At 41.8% G+C, this 9,499-nt stretch overlaps 1 non-coding gene across 1 annotated transcript; it reads right to left on the minus strand.

Moving 5' to 3' along the window:
* Positions 1 to 38: 38 nt before the first annotated feature.
* TRNAY-GUA (transfer RNA tyrosine (anticodon GUA)) lies at positions 39 to 128 on the minus strand. The gene is given in 2 exon segments: positions 39 to 74; positions 92 to 128. It is a non-coding gene; the product is annotated as a tRNA-Tyr (tRNA).
* Positions 129 to 9,499: the final 9,371 nt, after the last annotated feature.

Below are 9,499 nucleotides of genomic sequence, written 5' to 3' on the forward strand. Positions count from 1 at the left end.
AAAAAAAAAGGAGGCGGCCCCGCGGCGCAAAACCGAGCTCCTTCGAGCCGGAATCGAACCAGCGACCTAAGGATTCCCGCGGGCGGCGCCTCTACAGTCCTCCGCTCTACCAGCTGAGCTATCGAAGGGAGCTGCGTGTGGCCGCCATTCCGCGCCTCACAGCCCTCCCGCCTCACAACGCCCTCACCTACACCACATCCTTCTCACCAAACAGTGTCCTTCGCTCACGTCCCGACAAAAAGCTGCCACACAAATGAAAATCAGGCTTTCGGGGTGTTGCAGGATTACCACACACACCGTGCTGCCATGCCCAGCTTGTTGTGGGATCTCAGCGCTGAGTTCAAGGCACACACATCCTAAGCCAAAAGGCAGTGAGAATCCAAAAGCAACTCTCTGTAAATACTAATTTGTGGTGCGAGGGGTGCAGTCACACGAAAAGACACACACAACACACGCATCCCACTTACAAAAATGCAATTACTGAGAGGACAAATATCTGGACCCCAAACTGCAAGGTTTATAATACCCAGAAGGCTGGTAGGCCCTAGGGGTGCCCACATCTCACACACCTTGCAGGTTAGGGTCCTTAATACCTCTAAAATCCCGCGTGTCAAACCCTGTCAGAAATACCTATTCCTAAAGTTGCATGTGGGACAAATCAGATTAAAAACATATATTCCCAAGTGCAAGCAAAAAAGAAGGTGGCCATGTCTGTTAGTAGGGGTTTTAGGGTGCTCCCCTCTGGTGCTGAGCGATTGACCAAGGTGGGGATGCAGGAGCAGCCCCTGGGCAGCCCCGTAATGCACTGCCACGCAGGAGCACGGTCTCCACACCACAAAGTCAACCCTCTTCCATTTTCACCTCCTCCTCCTAAGCACTGATGCCCTGTGGTTACACGTGCGCTTGAGAAGCGAGAAATGAGAAATGTGGGTTTAAATCATGCCCAGCCATCCCACTTACTGGGTGGCTGCTCTAACCACTACCTGCTTATACATTAAAAAAGGGAAAAAAAGGAAGCACCCCAAACATCTCACCACATCCTCCTGTGGGTGCATTTACAGAAACATAAACTCTGCGCAGCTCTTAGGAGAAAAGGGTGTGAGCACCTGCCTTAAAGGCATGGGTTGGGAGTTCCTGAGCCAAAAAAACATGGGAGCATCTTCCTGCAACTCTGTGAAAGACACTCCTGGAGTCAGCTTTTAGAGGTACTTGTCCACTGCATTTGCTCACCTTATGACTATTTATCCTAGGGCCCAAACATCAGTATTCTTCATTTATTCCTTTATTAATGTGCTTTTTACTTTAATGGTCAAAACAAATCATCAAAACATTACGTGGTTTCTTATTTCAAACACATTCTTTGTTTAACTTCAAAAGCTGGTTCACTTATCGAAAACTGTTAAACACCTGAATAGAGGAAAAAACTTCTTGAAGCTGCAACAGCACAGAAATCCAAGCTACATTCCGGCACAATCTGTGTATTTTCTAGATATTCCCCTCCACAAAAGTCTTAAGCTGCAGGTTATTCGTATAAATGAAGCCTTAGATGTACGGAGCTTATACACACACACATATACATATGTTTATATACGTACAGGTTATGTACAGCGTCTCTCCACCCAGTGGGGACGTGGCTCTGAAGCAGGGTTAGCGAGAAACCTTGACTTGCAGCGCCCCCTGCACATGCACACAAGAACCTCAGATCTTGGTACCTCCCGTAATAGACCACAGGAGGAATAGTAAAAAAAGCCAACCAAAAAATTTACATACGCTACAAACCTACTAATCACACATGTAAACTCGTACCATTGCATCTTTCACAGAAAAAAAAAAAAAAAAAAAAAAAAAACATATATATATATATTTTAATTTACAAGCAGTCTTTGCCTGCTGCATACCATATAAGTGTTCAGCACCAGCCTGCATTCATTGTGATTTGCTTTTAGTATCCAGAGATGACAACACAGCAGGTTTACCCACATCAAAGCTATGACAAGAGTCTTTGAACTACAAAAGCCGTAATAAGAAGAAAAAAAAAAGACAACAAAACACCCTGAGACAGGATTTGTGTCACCAGCCTCATATATTATGAAATATCATCATTTAGCATTCATTTATATTTAATTCAGAGTCAAAGGAACCTGAATTGAAAGTATTGCAGTTTAAATAAGTACCTTTTTCTATATTCCCATAGTAATACATATGTTCTTAATTTGTAGGAAATGGATCCTAACGAAGGCATCAGCTGAGTCAAACTACTAAATTAGTAAGTACTGACAGTCCTGCTGTAGAATATATATATATGTTATATATATAAATATATATTAAAAAAACGATGTGTTTATATATATATATAAAACCCACGTGTTATGACATCCAGTAAACACTTGCCTTGGAGTACATCAGATCACATACCTCACGTAATACATATTTTTAATCTTGTATGTATTACTGGCTTGTGTGACAAGGTTTAATATTATGGAACATCTTCTAGAGCATTTTTTTTGTTTTACCAACTGCTTATTTAGGAAAATCCCTAAGAAAGGAGATATAGACTGGTAGTCTGTCTCTGTGGTAGGATACAGAGCGTATCCCCTACATGCCGCCCTTTTAATGCGCTGTCCAGGCTGTCACTGCCCACAAGCCATCAGGAACAGCCTCAACAGACTCCTAGCAGAACACTCACCAGCCTGCTATATCTGAGTCCCATTCTACAAGAACTGCTTTATACCTTCATTTGTGCTTCCAAAGACTCCCCCTTGTCACGAAGGAGAGCTCCATTCCAGCCTAGACCTGAAGAACACGGCAACCAGATCCAAAAACACTGCTGCAGGTTCGGGTTTGCAGTACGAGGCAAATTATCACCATCACTCCAAGCTGATGGCACTCCAAGTGCCACCTTGCCACTCCCCCACTGCCTTAGTTAGTGGGGTCTCCTGACAAACTGAAACCAATTGGTATTTGGATTTGCAACTAAAAGGAAGTCTTGTCTTCTGATACTAAAATGACAGGAAGAAAGGACACCTGCACCTACTCTGATCCAGATGATTTGCTAAGGTGAAGTACTCAAAGACTGAACAGTGATCGTGTAATTTGCCCTGTTATTCATTCCCTCTTGCTGAGCTTTCTACTGAACTGCAGAAAAAAAAAAAAAAATATATATATATATATATATATATACACACACATATATATATATGTATTAGGCATTCATTATGTGTCTGATCTGCAGCAGATCAATGACTGTTCCTGCTGGGAAACAGGTCCCTTTCTGTGCAATGCTGATGCTTCAGAAAAATTATACCCATCTGCAGTGGTAAAAAGGTACCACACGATTAGGCCATGTTAAGTCTGTATGTGTTTTACCGGGCTCATTTGTTACTGCTCCCGTTCTGTGACAGTTTCATCTATTCCCTCCAAAAGCCTTTAATGAATAAAAAAATCCCAGTCATGAATCCATTTCAAATGTTCACAGAGCTGAAATGATGGAAGGACTCTGAAGTAATGTGAATAAGTGCAATTATTTGCTGCTACCCTCCTTGAAATCTTACTGTAAATTCAGGCAGGCAGTTAAACATTTATCTGAACAGCTAAGCAATACAAGGAGCCTATTCCCCAGAGGGCACAGGGCTTAATATTACTGTCGGGAAGTTAAGAATAATCAGTCTATCCTGCATGATTTGCCTGGAGGTTGTTTGGAAACCTTGCAATGGAAGAACCTAGAGTCTTTGTCAAGATCGTCCTCTGCACAGACAACCAGCAAGGCACGCAACTGACTTCCTGCCATGACTGCTTCAATCTTTGAATCTAGCAAAATTCCTACAAGGTAAACCCAGGAAATAGTTTTGTGGATTGTGAAAATGAAGTAGTTTATTTCCTCAGTAAAGCTTCCCAGCTCAAAAACAATCACTGCCAGCCTCATAGAACTAAGATCATTAAAGTTAGCATGACAATTACTAACATCAAGACAAAGAGCAGCATAAATGAGCTTACAGCTCTTTAGCAGATTATTTTTAGTAGTTTTCAATGCCTCATCACCTTGAGTGTTTATAATCTCCAAAGCTCAACACTGGCAAAAACACCAAATCAAAACCCCAGGCATCCATCAGGACTTCAGCCCAGCTACTAGACTCGGTCTCGAAGTGCTACTCACTCAGTGCCAAAGGTGATCTTTGTGGTTGCACCAGCCCTGTAGGGGCTGAGTATTTTTCTCCACACGTTTGGAGAAATTTTAGATGAAGAGAAGGCAGATACTTACCAGATACTCTTTTAAATTAAAACATTTCTCCATATGGACAACCCTGTACTACCTGCATCCGCTCTGTGTCTCGGTACTGAAGATCCCATTTTGTCACTGGCATTTGAGCCACCTCACAATCAGCTCAGTGGGGCTGCAGTTCAGATCAGTTTCAACTTGCTGTGTGCCTCCAGTCACACACAGTCTTTTTTTCTTTTTTTTACGCTTCTCAGTATCAAAGTTTCTGAAGGGCAACGTTCTCTGCGTGGCTGCTGAAAATGATCTGCTTTTGCTGAAATTTCTCTGAATGTTCCTTACAATGCTCTTCTGAAATGACAAGTCTTACAGGAACAAAACGCTTTACTCACAAGAGTGAGCAAGCTTTGAGTACTTTTGACTCAATCTATTTATACTGTCTTTCAGAGAGGAGAAAAAGTGCTAATGCCTCTGCCTGCCAATTTGCCTGTGTTCTGTTGATCATGACAGAAAAAAAGAATTGCACGTACCTTGTGAAACCCTGAATCACACTGGTACTTTATCACTTTAGCATATTGGCAGGTTTACTTTATTTTTGCTAATAGAGGGAGGGTGGAAATATAAGAATTAAAGGCTACTATATCACAAAAATATGTATAAAAAAAAACCAAGTATATCTGGATGTGCTTAGAATTTGCACTAGTGCATTAACCTCCATGCCAATTATGGATTGTTCCAGAGCACAAAAAATACCCTCTTGCACATTCCCAAGGCAAATTCTGTCAGCTTCTCAAGGAGGCTGTATAGCTGCTCTAACAATTCTCAAGTGGTCTTTGGATCAAGCCTTGAAATTAAAAAATAAAAATAAAAAAGAAGAAATCACAAAACAAACAAACCCCACCAGTTTCCAAGTACAGAAGATCAATAAAACAGCTCCAGCAATACTGCCCTACCATAGAATAATTGTCGCTCTCAGAGATGACATTACATTTCAGATCTCCTAAGCTGCTCTGTATCCTTGCTTCTGGCAATCCTCAGCTGTCACTGGCTTGAGAAGAAACTGAGAGGTCGTGCTGAGCTCGCGCTTGCCTCTTGCACAGAGCATGAGGAAATTGCATATGCACTGCTCTGATGGATGCTGTCATTTGGAAACCAAGTCCCAAGCCTCAAGTCATCTGCTTATGCAAGCACAGCGGCAGCTACTCTGATGGTACTCCTTTGAAGAGACAAATTTCTGGTTGTCAACCACTTGCCAATGGTTTCATTGCCACAGATAATAATTTATGAGGCACTACGTAGGTAAATGTTACTTTTTAAGGGTTAAAAGTAGAACAACCTTGAATCAGTCAAATGGTGAAAACATTCCTAATTTTATACTCAGACATTACCTGGATCTTGTCATCCAACCTTCCAAATAAATAATGATACAGCTGCAAAATTAGATGACATCAATCTTGATTATCAAACATCACTAATTTCTCAAACGTCACTTGTTTATTTTGGAAATCAGGGACCCAACGACAGGATGAGACGCAATGAGCAGAAACTGAAGCACGGGAGGTTCCGTCTGAATTTGAGGGGGCACCTCTTTGCTGTGAGGGTGACAGAGCACTGGGACAGGTTGCCCAGAGAGGCTGTGGAGTCTCCTTCTCTGAAGGCATTCAGAACCCACCTGGATGCCATCCTGCACAATGTGCTCTGGGTGATCCTGCTTGGCAGGGGGGTTGGACTGGGTGATCTTCAGAGGTCCCTTCCAACCTCAGCCATTCTGTGATTCTGTGAATAATTTTATTAATTAAGCCGAGCCAGTCAAAAATATGTGTATATAGATAAATAGATTTAATCCTTTCACAAACATGCAAGCAACTTTGGAGATTGAAGAGATTCCCTTGGAAGTTGCCTATTAATCAGGTATTAACAGCACACATTTTCCCATGCTGTTTTGGTATTATGCCCTAGGAAGACACCACTACAAATGCCAGAGGAGTCAGTTTAATCCTTTGACCAAGACGATGGTTTGCCAACACCACGAGCAAACAATTGGTGCTAACACAACAGCTTTGTAAAGGAGCTGGAGCTAAACTCAGCCAGCCAAACGTGAACAGCAGCCAGGCAGCAGTGATAACAGCGTTTCAGTAGCGGCCTGAGCTAGATACATGCACACAGCTTAAATCTGGTGGTATCCCGGTGATGAATGGAAAGCACTGGCTTGACTTGCTACGCCACCCCCCTCACAGAACATTGCTCTGGTCCCCTCTCTTCTCAACTAAGTACAAGACTCCTTTTGCTCCTAACACTGATCACAAGATAATAACCGGAGTCACAGAGACAAATCTGTTATCACAACTGGTGATGCCAGAGATGCCGGCCTCTGCTGCTTGCACAACCGCAGTCTGCCTTTTTTCCAACACAATGGTGTTCCCACGTCCCATACAGCTCCAGCAGCAGGAGAGGAGAGAACATAGCAAGTGACTGCAGCTGCAAAAGACTGTGCACTTCCACGGTAGCTCCACTTCTGCAGCACGTACTGACTGTCCAGGAAATGGCCTCAGGTATGCTGAATGAATGTTTGTTTTTTCTCTTTGAATAAGTTTGTGCAAAGAGGTGAGTGTATGACAGTTTCAAATACAGTACCTCAGGTTTAGGGTTGGAAAGATCCAAAATGTTAAAACAAAAAGAAAAAGATGGCCTTCAGAATAGACAATGGTTAATAACGTGGGGTTTTTTTTGTTTGGTTGGTTGGTTTTTGGTTGGTTGGTGGCTTGGGTGGTTTTTTGTTTCTTTGTTTTTGTTTTGATTTCAAGCTGCTGGCTTATTAGAATCCGGAGATTGCTTGGAAAATTTGGAAATGGAATGAAGAAGGGAACAAGCTAGCTTGACTGACTTCAAATACAGAGAAGCACACAACAACAACAAAACAACACATTTGTGAATATGGCAGGGTAAAGAAGAGGTTAAGGTTAGAAGAAACGGGGGGAGCAAAGAAATACAAACTGGTATTTAGCATCCTCTGGCGTACCATGCCTTGAATTTTCTTATTTTGAAAGCAAAAGGAAGGTACTTTTGACTATAATTTCCCTTATCCCTCCTGCTGTCTGCAACAATAATTGTGATTTCCAGCATCCCTCTTGGGAAGTCTTATTTTAAGAAAGACACGGGGGAGGATGGGGGAGTAGTATTGCTGTAAGCACAGCACTCAGACACAGGACTCGGGCATGTACCGAGCACTATTTCAGCAGATCTGAGCATGCAAATAGTTAGGAAAAGGAGTTATTTTATACACCATAATTTTAAGTTAGGCTCTTGCCTTTTCTGTGTCTTTTGGCTGTCTTCTTGCTGCCACAAATCCTATACCATCGTGCGGCAACAACGGGCTGGGCCTCAGCCCCTCTCTCCCATGGGGTGAAGGGTTTCTTCAGCAGCTTCAGCTCCTCGGAGAACAGAGGTGGACCCCAGGAAATCCCCAGACTCAAATTCAGCCACTGCAGCTTTGAAAGCTGATCACCCTGGAGGCAGAACGCCACCAAACACAGCCACCTTACAGGACCATGAGGTGATTTTACAACCACGGAGAGATCCCTGTGTAGATTCTTCCCTCCACAGAAATCCAACCCCGAGGTCCTCTGCTCTTCCAGGAATCTCCCTTCACTCCCTTCTGTGCCATACATACGGATCTTGGAGGAAGTCCAACAAGGTTTTAATTCCTATCGGTCTAATTGGTGTGAAATTGCATCATTTCTCTACTGCCTCTCACCGTCCCTCTGAAAGCAGCAGTATAAACAGAGGACAATAAGCATACAGAAATCTCTGTTATAAAAATGATTCAGTATCAAATGGCAGATGAAAAACAAACAAAAAATTAGCACAAGATCAGAACTTGTTAGGATTCAGAGACTGCACAAACATGGGAAAGGAGAGAGAGAGGTAACATTTGGTAAAAGGGTAAAGGCTCTCTCTACATTTTATGTAAGAATTCGACAATCCAGAGGAAGCTTCATTTAAAATAAAATCTTGTATACTGAGCTGACAAAATAGCATATAAAATCAAAATTTTCTTATTCTGAAAGAAGATGCTTGAAACCATGGGCCAAAGGTTTAGAAACGACTTCATGCCTTTCACAACTGGGTTAAAAAAAAAAAAAAAAAAAAAAAAAAAGTACCTACTGAACCTTCATCTTATTTCTGGCTGTTTCCTTGTACCTGCCATGTTTCTTTTAAGTTTTTTTATTTATTGAATGCAAGTTTCCAGCCAGTACAGATCTACAGGATGGCTTTAGAAGTGAAATTAGATTAGCTACCAGCAAGGCAAGCCGCTAGAAATATTTCCAGCAGAAAACAAAATTAGGTAGCCATTTAAAAAAAAACAGAGGTGGATAAAGTCCAAAGACAATTTTGTGCTATGTCATAACCATCAAATCAATGCCTGTAATTAACAGAGCAGAGAATGAGTCTTCTCTGAAGCCTCTGCAAGGTACTGCAAAAGAGGTAATGCTCACACAGGAATTATCAAAGGCATTAGACTCTAGTAAAAATCACGATGCTGGGTGATTCTGAAAGTTAAGTAATTCAGATCAGAATAACCTACTTCAAAACAGCTGTGACAAAAGGGTTTCTGTAACATCAGCTTTGCCATCGAGTCTATTATGGACCCAAGCATTACTACTTTTCTTCATCTAGGATTAAAAAGTAAGCATTCGAAAGACCACAAATGAGTAGAGGCCAAGATATAGGCCAACAAATGAGTAGAGGCCAGCCTCAATAAAATAAACTCGGTATCAAACAAAGCAGCACGGTTTTTATTAACTTTTGCACTCAAAGTGTGTTTGAATTGACTCTTCCTTATACCTCGAGCACTTTCCACGACTCACTACACACGCTGACGGACATCCAAGATTTGTTCTCATCCTGATTGTATGGAGAAATTGTTTTTGTGAGGGGTCTTGTTCTGGCAGGAAGATGAGGCTTGGCAGCCATTTTAGAACAGGTCTGCTAGGTACATAATAAAGGGAAAATGAAAACAAATGCAACAACTCCAATCTAAATTTAAGAACTTAAACAGTAAGGCTGTGTAATTAATAACAAGAAAAACGAAAACACTCTTAACTTGGTTGCTTCATACATACAGTATGGGTTTTGGCTCAGCTTACGGAGAGTGCATTAAACAAGATGAATAAATGTCTAGTTTAGCACTAAGCATTTAAGCCACTGAAATACAAATCTTTTAGAGGATAATTATCAATTTTTTGTGATGTGACATGCAATCAGAATTACCTCAGTACATTCAAA

Source organism: Anas acuta, chromosome 2 (assembly GCF_963932015.1).
Source record: "Anas acuta chromosome 2, bAnaAcu1.1, whole genome shotgun sequence".
Taxonomy (NCBI): domain Eukaryota; kingdom Metazoa; phylum Chordata; class Aves; order Anseriformes; family Anatidae; genus Anas; species Anas acuta.